Source organism: Silene latifolia, chromosome 9 (genome assembly GCF_048544455.1).
Source record: "Silene latifolia isolate original U9 population chromosome 9, ASM4854445v1, whole genome shotgun sequence".
NCBI lineage: Eukaryota > Viridiplantae > Streptophyta > Magnoliopsida > Caryophyllales > Caryophyllaceae > Silene > Silene latifolia.
The window spans coordinates 83,127,139-83,143,111 of NC_133534.1; the positions used below are offsets into that span (position 1 = coordinate 83,127,139).

Below are 15,973 nucleotides of genomic sequence, written 5' to 3' on the forward strand. Positions count from 1 at the left end.
TATATAGTCTTTGAGAACTCCTAATACTCCGTTAAATATATGTTTGTGTCTCACAAAGCTATCTCTCAAGAAATTAGGTGTATTTCTGAGAGATAGAGTGGGAGTAGATTGAATCGTCACAAACATCTCTTATAGTTGAAATGTTACTTTGTGAAAGTAATAGTATTATAGAGTGTGCGTTGGTATCGAACTATAGTCTATGAAGATAGATTGAGAGTATAGTTCAGTGGGAGTTTATCGCACATGTCTTTATTGTTTAAAAATATTACTTTGTGAAAGTGATAGCATAATGACCATATTACATTTGAGCCGAAGCATTACAATCCGAAAATTGTTACTCAAAAGTAGATTTACTTAAAGGAAAGTGTCTCCTTAAATTGAATAGAGCTTTTGAGTACTTAAATGCATAAGATTTACATGAAGATGTTGATCAAGATAAATTGTGTTAGGGATTGCCACATTTCATTAAATGAAGAATGGCAAATAAAATTTCGCTTTTCTAAAATGGGAATTTAGAGAAGGAAGTGTTTAAAATACAAAAGATTAGATGAAGATCTAAGAATCCTAACAAATTATGCGTAGCTATCTTAAGTGATCACAAGATGATCTTAAGCTAGCATTAAAGGATTATACTTTTCGTTCATGTGATTATAGTGAATTGTTTCATTCACATGATTGAAGAATCATGATATACATGAAGTTAAGTGGGAGCTAGAATTGTTTCTCCATGTCATATATGTTGATAACATATTCCTTATTGAGAATAATATACCAATAATCTCTTCTGGTAAGAGTAATTGGAAGACTTGGAAAGGGATGCAAAGTATTCTAGATTTTGAATCTATGTGAGAGAATATTGGCATAGAGTTGAGAGTCTTATGAGGATAAGATATTTCGCATCTACAACAACAAAGTTGAATGGCTTATTCATGATGATGAAAGTGGAATTACTATGATGGAATCATAGTCGTTCACTGAACCCATTAAATTGTTGATTACATGAAATCGATTACTAATGTTTCCGCCATTAGAACGATTATGTATGCCAACAGACGCACGTGCTGTGATGTACCATATGCTAGGTGCATGATAAGTCAATAATAAGTTAATTCATATGATGGGCTTGTGAAAGCCTTAAAGTACAATTGATGACTTGTACACATGTTTGGATGATAAACTAAGTTAAAGTGTTGAAGGGTTGCACCAACTTTAGTTTCCAAGCTTAAAAGGATTTGATGAAATCCTAAGTAAATGTTATTGACAAAGGAGTAAGAAACTAAGAAATGTGTTTTAGTTTTGCGCATTGCAAATTCTACAAAAGGAATCTAAGTTAGTTGTGATAAAATGGTCAACGTAAGGATTAAGGGTGAATCCCTCTACAAATGACTTTATCACATGTTATGCGATAACAAAGATGGGAGCTTCTTTCAAGTTAAAGAGCTTGGGTCTAGTATGAAGTCTAGACATATACTTAGAGAAATTCATGTCATTAAGAGATGACATTGATGTCATTAAGAGATGACGTTGAACGAAGGAAATAGCAATTAAAAGGTTGCAATATACGGATATCGGGTATATCCACTTTCCAAGCTTTTATTGCATTTAAACTGGTGTTTATAATACACTAGAGATTATAGAATATGAAGTAGTAATAGTGTATTGACTATTCATATGTGATAATCACATTTATCGTTTGAGTTTTATTAAACTCACCCGCTACTTTGTCGTATCCGAATGGGTTGTAGAGACAAATTGAACCCCATTAAAGTGAACTGGATTGACATGGTATTCGCCCCTAGTTACTCATATGAGGTGACGTCTCGAAGTGACTAGAGTGTGATGCGATTGATGGCAAGTTCAAGTGCCATAGAGTCATGTGGGATGACTAGTCGATCACATAGGCAGACTGTACGGGACAATCTGTCGGGCAGTGACCGCTTATAGAGTTCTGGTAATTCATAAAGCCTGGTCGTGGCAAGAGCTACTATAGTATTCTTATGAGTCAATTCTTTTGACTAGAGACTATTCGCCCAAGTTGGCACAACTTCTGATTAACTTTGATTTATACTCTACGATTTCTTAAACGAGGTCAAACTGGGTATATTTTGGGTTATGATGGATTGTGGCTGAACGAAGGGAATAAGGCGATAGGAATTGTCCACCCCTTGTCAGGGTTGTTTGAAATCTCAAGGCCACTCGAGGAGTAGTTAACTGGAAATGCGTGGCCACGCTCGGAAAGTATCTTTGATAGATAATTCCGGTCAGACAGTTAATCTCCAGATCGAGAAAACCACTCAAGATATGATCAAATGTAAGTACGACCTGCAAGACACCTTGCATTGAGTGGGAGATTGTAATAGGACAAGAGAATTGGTGACGCACACTTGTCGAGGACAAGTGGGAGATTGTTGGGAAATGTGTCCTCAACAATAGTGCGATCACATGATTTAATATCATAATTAAATCTCATACTAAGAATACGTGAGGGATGATTCTTTATACGATCGACCGTCATTAATCGGTAATGATTGGCTAACTAGAGTTTGACATTACGTCGTGTGTGACGGTGGTGGTCGATTGATCCCTTTAGGTCACACCTATAGGATGAGGCCCAAATAGATAATTAATTAATTGTATGCGATACGAATTAATTAATTCCTTAATTGTGGGAGTGAAATTTTGCGTCTTATTTTAATGTGATTAAATAAGATTATATTTAGTAATTAAGTGTTATATTACTAAATTAGTTGAGGTATAAATATAAGTTTTGAGGTAGAGGTAATTAGTTATTTAAAGTTACAAGAAGTTGTAATTTTTTAACTAGCGGCAATTATGGGACCCATTATATGATGATATAATGGTAGTATACTACTCAAAAAGTGGAGTGTATATTATATTATTAGTTGTAATATTTAAGTGTTAAATAATTACATTAATAATTAAATATGTAAGATTGTTAAATATAAGACTTATAAGCATTTGTGGGACAAATGACAAAAGGCAAAAATGGTCCATAAAAGACCAATATTTCGGCCAAATAAGAGATGAGCAAAGATGCTCTTTTGTCTTATCTTTATGTTGGTTATTGTGTGAAAATGACATATCATACTAGCTCTAATCATGCCTACATCTTACACACCCTACCTACACTTAACAAACAAGTAAAAACAAATGACAAAAGATTCCTCTTTTGTCATAAGGCCACCGGTTTTTGGCATGTTAAAAGGGGCATTTGGTTGCTCATTTTACACTACTTGGTTGTTGCTTGTTTTTACATGTTTTTTCTCTATATTCCTCACATGCAAATTGATAAAAACCTCTCATCAAATACTAATACATAAAAATCTATTACTAGAAGTAGTAATATAAGAATATTAGTATTATTAAGGTATTGTTTCTACTATATATCTAGTTAATATTAGTAGAGATTTTTGGGATTCATCTTGGGTGCAATTTATTGGAGTGGCTTCTAAACTTGGAGTCTTAGGAGGATCATCCATCATTATAAGCTCAAGAACAAGTGAAGGAAGGTGACCTTACTTGTGCCCAAATTTTCGAACCATTATACAATGTAAGGAACATTGTTTTTCTCATGAATCTTTCATTTTGTTATGCATGCACTAGATCTAAAGAACAAATAATTAACAAGTTAATTAGTTCACTATTAGAGGAGTCTAATAATAGGTATATGAACCTAACAGCCGGAACGTGATTGATTAATTCCGTGAAAGGAATTGAGACTTCTAAGTTCTTCACAATTTCCATGAACTTTCCAAGTTGATCATCAAATTTGGGCTTGGCTTGACGACTTGGAAAAGGAAGTCTAACCACAATGGGCTCCTTCTCTTTGGCTTTGTCTTCATTTTTCTTTGAACTTTCTTCTTTTGATGATTCCCCTTCTTTGGGACTTTGCACAACAACTTCATTTTCACTAGCTTTCACAACTTCATTCTCAACTTGCTCCTTTGGTGCTTCATATCTTGTACCACTTCTCAAGTGAATGGTACTAACCGTTTCATGTCTAGGGGGATTACTTTGAGGTGGTAATTGCCCCTTTTGTCTTTGTGAGCTTGAAGATGCTAGTTGAGTCAATTGTGTTTCCAACATCTTGGTGTGAGCTAGAATGTTGTTGATGGTGGTATCTTTTGCTTGGCTATCTTTTTGCATTTGAGTGAAAAATTCTTGTTGATTCTTTTGCATTTGGAGGACCGCTTTTTGGACATCAAAACCTTGGTCATTTTGGTGATTGTATGGATTTTGATTTTGGTAACCTTGGTTTTGATTGTAAAAGGGTCTTTGATTTTGATTCCTCATGGGTGGTGGAGTGTATGTTGTTTGAGGGTTTTGAACATTTTGGCTTTTGTATGAGAGATTTGGATGGAACTTGGTGTTTTCATTGTAAAAATTTGAATAAGGGGTACCACTTTTGTAAGCTTGGAAAGCATTAACTTGTTCGGTTGTTCCCCTACATTCACTTGAGTCATGACCCAAGGTTCCACAATTCTCACATATCCCACTTGGGATTGATGAGGATGCCGTCATGGCATTGACATGGTGCTTTGATGTTTTTGATTTTTCCTCAAGCCTAGCCATAGCTTGTTCAAACTTCAAGTTGATTGTGTCAATGTGAGCACTAAGTTGAGCACCTAATTGAGTCACGGTGTCCACTTCATACTTTCCTCCTCTAGTAGCCTTGCGAGGCCTACTATATTGTGAATTATGGACCGCCATTTCCTCAATCTTGTTCCATGTTTGATTGTCATCAACTTCGGTGAACATTCCATTTGATCCCATATTGAGAATGTTCCTTGAATCTTCATATAAACCATTCCAAAATTGTTGCACTAAAAACCATTCGCTAAGTCCATGGTGAGGACATGAGCGACAAATACCTTTGAACCGCTCCCAAGCTTCATACAAAGATTCTTCATCCCTTTGCTTAAAACCCGTAATTTGAGCTCTTAGCATGTTAGTCTTTTCCGGTGGGTAGAATTTTTGTAGAAAGCTAGAGCTAGCTTCTTCCAAGAATCTATTCCAAGGGTGGCCTTATCAAGGCCCTTCAACCATTGCTTTGCGGTGCCGATTAACGAAAAAGGAAATAAGACCCATCTTATTTGGTCTTGAGTCACGCCCGTTTGAGAGATAGCTTCACAATAATCGCAAAAGGTTTCCATATGAGAATGAGGGTCCTCACTAGGCATTCCCCCGAATTGGCTCCTCTCAACTAGTTGGATGAAGGCGGACTTGGCAATAAAGTTTCCGGTGAGATGTTGTGGGGTAGGAGTACCATTTGGTAGATCCTCCTCGGTGGGTATAGAGTGTGACGAGAATTTAGGCATTGTAGGTGGATTTTGTGGGGTATTGTTTAATGGGTTCTCTTCTCCTTCTATTGCGAAAGGATTGACAAACTCACTAGTGGGTTGAACAATTTCACCAACACCTCCCAAATTCCTCCTAACAAGTCTCCTATTATTCGTCAAGGTTCTTTCGATTTCACGGTCAAAAGGTAACAAATTTCTTTGTAACCTTCTAGACATGCAAAATATCAAACAACTCGAAAACAATTAGAACAAACCTTGAGGAGTTTTACTTCCCCCAAGGTGAAAAAGACACAACTAAAAACAATAAAAGAAATCTTAAATCAATTAAACACCGTCCCCGGCAACGGCGCCATTTTTGATCGGAGCCATTTGGTGTTCACAATTAAGCATATGTGGTCGTTGGTCAATGGTCGATACAAAACACAATTTATACTCCACGAGCAACTCTACAATTAGTAAAGAGGCAAGTAAAGGTCGGATCCCAAGGGACGGGTATTGAAATGAGAATTCTATTGTAACTAGTAGTGTCTAGGGGTGTCACAAATTGGGTTGATGTAGAAGGTTACTAAACTAAAATAACAACGAAAATAAACTAGCAAGATGAATAAAATAAGGGGTGTAAACAATTGATTAAAAGCACTAGGGTGTCATGGGTTCATAGGGGATTCATGGGATATGATCATACAAACATGTTCTCAAATTATAAGCAAGCAATTATTGTTGTGATGGATTGAGTTGGGTTATATCTTACAATCCTAGGAAAGTTTGGGTCCCGGAGCCGAATCGATTAGATTGTACAACACCTACAAGTCGACTTAATCTTTCCTACTCAACACATGCATGGTCTAACAAGACTCGAGTTGGGTTATGTCTTACAAGTCAAGTTGAAAGGATAGAAGATGATAGTAAATGCAAGGATTCATAGGCTTAGCATTTCATCAAATATAACATGTGCATGTATTAAGATCAAAACAAGCAAGCAAATAAGATATGAAAGCACATTAATTTAAGCATGAATCATTCCCCATGTTGGTTTCCCCTAATCACCCATTAAACCCTAGCTAAGAGACTACTCACTCATTATCATATTGATCATGCTAGAAAGGTTGTCAATCATACTAACATAATGAAACATGATGAATAAATGAAAGTAATTAGCAATAATTAAAAAGGGATTAAGAGATTATACCTACTAATGATTCCAATAATAAAGATGCAAAGAATAATAGAAGAACTTGATGATTGATGGAAGGTTGTCAATCTCCCAATAAACCCAATAATCTTCTAATTACCCAAAATAAAGGAAGAACAAGAGAGAGATTAAAGAACTAAAACTTGGATTAAAACTTAATTAATACTTGATTACAATATTGAAGAGAGATTTTGCTTGATATTAACTACACTAATTATTGATAAGAAGAACATGCTCCTCTAATTAGACTAATGGGGTATTTATAGTGAAATTTAGGGAGGATGCATTAGGGTTAACTAAGGGCTAAACTAGTAATTACACTTTTTAAGTTGAGCAAGGAGACTCCGGTATTGTCCGAGAGAAGGGCTTCTCTTATCGTGGCTTGAAGAACGAAAACGTGCTGTACTGAAATCCGTGCGGATGGGAGTCGGGACGGCCGGATCTGGGCTGGAGAATCCGAGCGGATTCTTGGTCAAGACGCTCGGATTGGCGACGGGGAATCCGAGCGGATTCCTTTGAGGGACGCTCGGATTGGCGAGGGCGGACGGACGGATTGTGTACAATCCGTTCGGATTGTCTGGCAGCAGCTTTTCTTCTTCTTTTCTTCCCTTTTCTTCATGAATTCCTTGGGGATTTCCTTGGGGACTCAAGGATCCTTTTCTCAACAATGCTCTTCTACTATAATATGTACAAAGGCCTTCTAGTCTTGTCTCTCCTTGATGCTTGGTCATTGAATACAATCAATTTAGCCTCGTTTTGCCATGAAAATGCAAGATTCTTACTCCTTTCCTACCAAGGGATCAAAATCTCAAAGAGTATGCAAAACAAAGAACTAAAGATAAGAAATGACCCAAATAGGCACTAAAAAGCATGGAAACAATGGTAATTCGGGGGCTAAATATGCGGCAATTATGGTCGCATCAATGGCTTCGAAATGGGGTCCTCTGGCTTGATGTAGCCTGAGCACATAAAGGTAGGTTAAAATGACGTGGGATCAAGTTTCCATGTCTTGGCTCTAAAGGATGGGTATACTTGACAAGCTTGAGAGGATTCTAAAAACTTCTAACTATCTCCCTCTAACGGTCCCGAGATGGACTTAGGGTGTGTGATGTGTGAAAGGCTAAGTGAGAGTGTGTAGATACCTCATATCTGCACCTCCCGCAAACCACCCGGTGATGATTGGGCCACATGTTTGATACGCGGAACGATTTGTGACAGTTCGTAAGCTTATTGTCATGTGATTGCTCAAACATTTATGTCTACCTCTTAATTGTCATTTACGCGCCAATACGGTCGTTTTGACAGTAATTAGAGTACATTTGGAGTCCGGGCCTAAAACCGTCTTCATTTTCTGATAACCGCTAAATCCCGAGTCAGAATGTTCTGGAATGTTCCGGATATTTCTATTCCATATTTCACAATCTTTTAATCTTTGGTAAATAATTTCCCGTAATATTCACACAAAATATTAAGGAAAATAAGATTAATCCGTTATTCCATAAACTAAACACGGAAATCTTTCTTCCGTAGGAGGAAACCACCTGGGAACAGACGCAGCAGCTGCTGCGCCTCTTCCAAGAGACGCAGTGCCTGCTGCGCCTCTTCCCAGGTCCTTTTCTGCGTATTTTTCGTATCTTTTCATATCTTCTCGAGATTCACTTCCAAAGTTTCTCCGAAAACCATAATTCCTCCACGTGATTAGTATAAATAGGAGCCTTTGCTCCTCATATTTCTCACGCGAGTGTCCGCCCTTCTCTTCTCCCTTTGTATTCTAGACCACGTTCTTAATTTTTGGAGTCTACGTGCTTGAAATTTCGACCACGTAAGCTCGAATCCTTCTGAGTACCAGCCTCGTTTGCATGACCGACCAATTTGACCAACTCCACAATCAATCAACTTAATAAATCTTAATAGTTTTCCTCTTACGAGGGCACTTTCGTTACATTCAAGTCGAGCATCACTAAAACATAAACTTAGTTCATCTCGTTTCATCAAACATGTAAGTCTGAGGGTGTAAATCCTTCTTTTCATTATTGTTCTTTATTTTTGTAATCATATTGTAAGGTTTATGTCGAAAGTACTTCTAAAAACCGATTTGTAAAACCATGTTTAAAACCCTTTTTTACTGATTATCAGGAGACAGACGTCAAGAGAGGATAAAGAATCGCTGCGCCTCTTGAAGGGACGCGCACACACTGCTGCGCGCCTCTTCGTGAGGGCTGCGCGATTCTGCTTCCTTTCTTCTTCCTTAAATCTTCTTGTCAATTCGTTCGTTTTGTTATTTTCTTTCGTTTATTGTTCATTGTTCATATGACGACTTAAGCATAATAATTCTAATAATTCAACCTATTGTTAATCACTGTTAGTATATAATTCATCGTTAATTCCCGACTTAAATCCCTTATAATCTAATATTTGCGGGTTTTCGTCATCAAAATCAATCCGGGTTGTAGAAATTCGATTCTTTCATATTGAGTTTCTGGAATTCGATCTTTGGTATATTTCCATCTGTCTATTGTCATATCCGTCATTAGTTCTTCATTAATTCGTCATATTTAACCTATTTAGTTCACTCGTGTCACTAATCAATCTTTCATTCATGTAATTAATTCGTTTGCATTCGTCTCATCCATGTTTTATCGCTTTTATGACTCATTCACATGTATTTAATGTATTAAATAACTTTCATCCGAGTCGAATATCGTAATCAACCATTAATATCACCCACGAATGTTAACGATTTGCAGTTCCGGCTTCACAGCCAGAACTCAACCTTGGAACAGACACAGCAACTGCTGCGCCTCTTCTAGAGGGCGCAGCTCTGCTGCGCCTCCTCCAGGTTGATTTATGTCACTGAACTCCCGTTCTGCCTTGACCTAGTTTTAGTTTACGTATTAATCTACTATTATTCGTATTATCGCCTAATTCCTGTTCGTTAATTTGTTTATTCATTTTTTCCAAACCATCCGTTTTAAAGGTATTTTCAACATAAATCACGAATCCGTTGTAATTTTCATTATTGTATTTATTATTGTATTTCTTTATTATTTTTTGTATGCTTCGACATGTAATTGAATCTAAATCCCTACTTCAGCTTAATTGTATGATAAATTAGTTGTTTCACCGACTTAGTTAATTCTCACATGCTAGGATTAATCTAATGGATGATGCATTGCATGCATATAATCGACAATATATCGAGTATAGATAATTTCCCTAATCATTAGTAGAGGCCGCTATCGAGGCGGGCGGGATTAGGAGTTCGATCAAAAGAGCTTCCTAATACGTACCCTCACCCCTTACTCCAGATCTCTGTGAACATCCGTGTTCATTGGCATCCACGAGAGTCATTCTAGACATAGAATGCTATAACGAGTTCTTGGTGTTCGTGTCACTACTTTGTGTCTTGACATGACACGAGGTATTCGAACGGTTTTCCAATTTTCCACAATAAATTGGTGGCGACTCCACAAATGCAAACGCTTGTTTCCCAAGCGCCCCCGTGGCCCGTGTCCACAGTTTTGCGACTCCGCTGGGGATAATACACTTACGTGTAGCCAAAAGGGTGAAACTTGAACAAGGTTAGGGAATAGTTTGTACAAGACAATTGTCGGTTTTCATAACTCGGTCTTCCTAGATCGTTTTATTCGGCCTTCTTAGGCCCAACCCAACCCATTCGACCAATCGTCCCGTCTAAACGGTCCTAATTCTTATTTGGGCCAAAGGATGGATAACGATTGACGTCATCCATACCATGGTGCTTACTCTTGTTTGTATCAAGGACTTTCACTACTTGAGGAAATGGACTAGGGATCGGCCTTACTCTTGTTTGGTACGAGCCTCTCCACAGACTTCGGGTTTGATTATTCGGCATGGCAACCCACCCTTTAAACCAAAACCCTTTTAAATGCACTCAGCATCCCGTTATAATGCTTGTATAAATGTTTGTAGCTTACGTGATCACCATTTTTAAACGAAACCATGACGATTTTTGTAAAATCAAAATCCTTTTAAAGTGTAAATTTAGAAAAAAAAGCCAATGATTAGCGCAAAACCGAGTCAAAACTCTGTCCATTTGTCGAGTCAAAATTCCGGGCTCAAAACCCATTTCAAAACCTCACTTCGAGTCCACTCCTACAACTACACTATAGTTGACTAGGACGCACATTTTCAAACTTTGTCATCTTTTCAAAACTCACTCGACACAAGTGGCACACACCCACTTCCCAAGTCAAAACATTTCTTTCTTAGTAAGTGTGTTAGAATGGTCGATCGTGTTTTGATTCATCGTCGGTCTCTTATCCAGTTTCCAAGATGCCTGGAACAAGCGATGTGAACTTCAATCAACTCCAAGATAGTAATAATAAAATCCTAACCGCGCTAGTTCGTCTGCAAGTCACTCAAGACCAAGTGCATGATCGCCTTGATACCATTGAGGGCCGAATTTACACCGTAGAAACGAGGATGCCTCCTCGAGAAAGTGAAGTCGCTGATGACTTCGTGAATGACTTCAGGGATGAAAACCCTCCCATGGGTACAACTGCAGCTGAGAAACGACTCCAATACTTGGAGGAACAATTGATGTATCTCAAAGGAGATGACATTTATAGGGAAAATAACCGTAAGTATGAGGCCGTGAGTTCCAAGTTGCCAACCAACTTCAACATGACGGATATCCCTAGATTCAAGGGGCACGAAAACCCTTTGAATCACATCTGTGCTTTCAAGGACTACATGTCTATCAAAGGCATCAAACCCGAGATGTTCCTAAGGATCTTTCCTTCATCTCTTGACACCATCTCAAAGCAATGGTTCTACTCTCTAGAACACAAGAAAATCGCTACTTGGGAAGACGCCGCGATTGAGTTTGCTAAGCAATATGCGGATAATGCTGAGATCCAAGTTAACATGCGCACTTTAGAGGTTCTTACCCAAAATGACAAAGAAGGTTTCACCGACTTCCTAAGTAGGTGGAGGAAGACTAGTACCCAACTAGTTGAACGCCCAGACGAAGCTACCCTTGTGGAGAAGTTCATGGACAACCTAAAACCCATCTATGCGAGTCATTTGAGGTATCAAAACATCAAAACTTTCAAAGATTTAACCGTCCTAGGAACAAGGATCGAAGATGACATCCGTAAAGGGCTCTTGTCCAAAATGGTAGGTCGAGGATATCAAGGCTCAACAAGTCGTTCTTACGGCTCCACTAGCAAGACCGATGAAGTTAACCTCCTCGGGCCATCCAAGAAGAGTACCCCACCAAGGAAATTCACAAATCTTGGGGACACTTATTCCAATGCTCTAAAAAGGTTGATGAAACAAGGCAAACTCCAACCCATAGGCCCTACACCCGAACCAGAAAAGAAATTTAAGTTCTGGGACGAGAATTCATACTGCGAATATCATAGGGGTAATGGACATGACACAGAAAAATGCTACAATTTGAAAAATGTGCTTGAAGACATGATTGAGGATGGTCGACTACCAATACCGCCGGGAGGTAAGCCCAACCACACTCAGAATCCTCTTGGAATTCTAGTGATCACAAGTTAAGAATCTACCTTAGATTATTCACACCTCATTTCTCCAGTCGAAGATGAGATCCACGCGATCGAGAATGAAGGGAACTACTCCACCATTTATTCAATCATCACCGTAAGTCTACTATTTGGAGAAGATCGATTTGTTAGAGCCGCGCAGGATGAGATCATTACCATGATGCTTCAAGACGATCACTTCAACCCTACCGCGTTAATCACAGAAACAAACGCGAACCAGCAGAAAGGATGGAGAAAATCAATCAAGTGGACCAACAATCAAGGAAGACTCTTCAAGCTCACCACTGGAGAAGGAGAAGCAGAAGACGATGAATTCGAGTCAGAGTCAGAGTCGGAGTCAGAGTCAGAGTCTAGAGAAGTCACTAGGGAGTCTCCTTCTGTCGTCGTCCCCATTCCCTTTGTTTCTCCTAGCTTAGCCTCAAATAGTAACAGTAGTTCGGGAAATGTCCCAACAACTGTCCCTTTACCGCCGCTGACCACAGATCAGATGGCTTCTTTGATTCAACTTTTCTCAAACTTTAATATGAATAAATCAGGGTCTGCTTACTCTTTGTGTTATCTTGAACGCAATTCTGTTTACGATCATACTGAGGATGACCGGAATCCGGACTCAATTGAGATACCTCCCTACATAGCCAAGGAAATACTACAATAGGGGGAAGGGGGACTAGTAATAGAGAACACCGAACCCATCAATGTAGGAACCGAACTAGAACCCCAAGAACTTAGGATTGGGACTACCTTGAGTTCTGCCGAAAGGGCCAGTTTCATAGACCTCCTAAATGAATTTAAAGACGTCTTCGCTTGGTCCTACAAAGACATTCCATGGATCGACAGGGACATCGCAGAACATAGAATCCCAATTAAGCCAGGTTTCAAGCCGGTGAAACAGAAACTTCGTCGAATGAGGTAAGAATGGGCTCTCAAGATTAAGGAAGAAGTCGATAAGCAATTCAAAGTCGGGTTCATCAAAGTTTCCGAGTACTCTGATTGGGTAGCCAACATAGTACCCGTACCTAAAAAGGATGGGAGAATCCGTGTTTGTGTTGATTTTAGAGACTTAAACAAAGCAAGTCCTAAAGATGACTTTCCTCTACCACATATCGACATATTGGTGGACAATACCGCAGATCACGCGTTACTATCCTTCATGGATGGGTACTGAGGTTACAACCAAATCAAGATGGCCATAGAAGATATGCATAAGACCGCCTTTGTCACTCAATGGGGAACCTATTGCTATACAGTCATGCCGTATGATTAATCAATGCCGGAGCTACATATCAACCCACCGCAACTACACTCCTACATGACATGATGCATGAAGAAGTTGAGGTATACATAGACGACATGATCGTCAAGTCCAAGGACAGAGAGGGGCATATTGTGAACCTTCGCAAATTCTTCTCAAGGCTACGAAAGTACAACATGAGGCTCAATCCTCAGAAGTGCGCATTCGGAGTAACATATGGCAAACTCCTGGGATACGTCGTTAGCCAACGAGGTGTAGAAATAGACCCTTCCAAGATCAAAGCTTTGATCGAAATGCCACAACCTCAAACGGAAAAAGAAGTCATAGGATTCCTGGGAAAAGTGCAATATATAAGTCGATTCATATCAAAACTCACCATGATCTGTGAACCTATCTTCAAAAAGCTCAAGAAAACAGACCACACCATGTGGGATGATGACTGTCAAAAGGCATTCGACCGAATCAAGGAGATATTAGCTAAACCACCAGTTCTCATGCCACCTCAACGAGATCAACCTCTTGGTTTATATCTCACAGTAACCGAAATAGCCATGGGCGCCATGCTAGCTCAAACCGTAGGAAAGGAAGAAAGGGTTATCTACTACCTTAGTAAGAAGTTCTTGGAGTACGAGTACAAATACTCACAACTCGAAAAGACATGCCTCGCTCTTGTGTGGGCAACGAAGAAGCTACGTCATTACATGCTTAGCTACTTCGTAAAAATATACTCCAAAATGGATCCTGTCAAATACCTCTTCGAGAAACCCGTCCTCAACGGACGCCTAGCAAGATGGACCTTGATGCTCTCAGAGTTCGATCTCAAATACGTACCTCTGAAAGTTATAAAAGGGCGCGCCGTTGTCGAATTCTTTGCAGAAAATCCCATCAATGATGCACAAACAATAGATACTTGGTCATTTCTAGACGAGGATATACTCCAAACCGATGTAGACTCCTGGGACCTTTACTTTGACGGAGCATCAAACTTAAGAGGATTTGGAATAGGAGTGTTGCTCATTTCTCCTGAAGGCGAGCATACACCGATCCCTGTCAAACTCGACTTCGAGGTGACAAATAACGCTGCAGAATACGAAGCTTGCCTCATTGGACTACAAGCGGCAGTAAGCTTAGGCATTAAAAACCTCCGAGTGAATGGGGATTCGTCCCTAATCATCAATCAAATTTCAGGATCTTGGAAAATCCGAAGCGAAAGCCTAGCACCTTATCAAGCCAGAATAGACCAGGTTGCCCAATTCTTTGATCACGTGACCTATCTACACCTACCTCGGGAAGAAAATCAATTTGCAGATGCTCTTGCAAAACTTGCATCTTTGATTAATATGCCAGACGACATGGTGGAAATGCCTTTATGCATCGAACGACGATTAGAGCTAGCTTATGTCCACCAAATCACCGACAAAAAGGAAGTCACAGAGGAACCTTGGTTCCAAGCAATCCTAAACTTCAAGATCAACGGTACCTATCCACCGGATATGGAGAAAAAGGGACAACGTGCTATACGCCTACTAACTTCCCAATATGTTCTCATGTAAGGAGAGTTATACAAAAGAACACCTCTTGGTGTAATCGTGCATTGCCTTGATCATTCACAGGCCCGAAAAGTGATGGAAGAAGTCCATGATGGAGAATGCGGTCCTCGTATGAGTGGGCCCATGATGGCAAAGAAAATCACACGTTTGGGGTACTATTGAACTACAATGGAATCCGATTGCATCAAATACGTAAGACATTGCCACAACTGCCAAATCTTCGGGAATGTACAACATGTCCTTCCTTCATTGCTCTATACGATGACATCTCCTTGGCCATTTTCTGCCTGGGGAATTGATATAATCGGGAAGGTAACTCCAGCCGGAACAGGAGGTCACTGTTTCATCCTAGTGGCAATTGACTATTTCACCAAATGGGTAGAAGCGGCTTCCTACACTAGTCTCACGCCTAAAAATGTAGCAAAGTTCATACAAAACAACATCATATGCCGATATGGTTGCCCACATGAGATCATTAGTGATAATGGGTCACATTTCCAAGCTGAGACTGAGCAATTGCTAGCTAAGTAGAAAATTAGGCATCACCACTCTTCGCCATATAGACCACAGACTAATGGCGCGGTAGAGGCGGCAAACAAGAACGTTGTCACAATTCTCAAGAAAATGATTGACAACTATCGAGATTGGCCAAGCAAAATACCCTTTGCTTTATGGGGATACCGTTGATGTGAACATTATTTGCACACATTTAGTCCCCTAATTGAGCCTATTTTGCATACTATTATAACATTTCATAGCCATTTTATCCGTCAAAACCTTCCTCTTTGCTTTCCTAGCGTTGTTCGTATGTTTTGTAGGAAAGAAGATAATTAGGCGGAATTCCCCGTCTTTCTTGCATATTTGGAAGCTTATTGATGACATTAGATGGACTAGTATGAAGAGGAAGCAAGAACTAAAGACCAATCCTACAAGAATAAAAAGAAAGTGAAGAAAAGGATTCTGAAGCAGAACCCGAGCGGCCAAACAGGCAAGACGCCCGTCCAGAATGACAATCCGAGCGTCCAAGCAACAAAGACGCTCGGATTCCTCCACTACAATCTGAGCGGATTTTCAGACAGACGCCCATGCACCCCCTCAAG

General features: G+C 39.5%; 1 non-coding gene across 1 annotated transcript; it reads left to right on the forward strand.

Moving 5' to 3' along the window:
- Positions 1-4,861: 4,861 nt before the first annotated feature.
- On the forward strand, positions 4,862-4,968 carry LOC141602789 (small nucleolar RNA R71). The gene has a single exon (XR_012524698.1). It is a non-coding gene; the product is annotated as a small nucleolar RNA R71 (small nucleolar RNA).
- Positions 4,969-15,973: the final 11,005 nt, after the last annotated feature.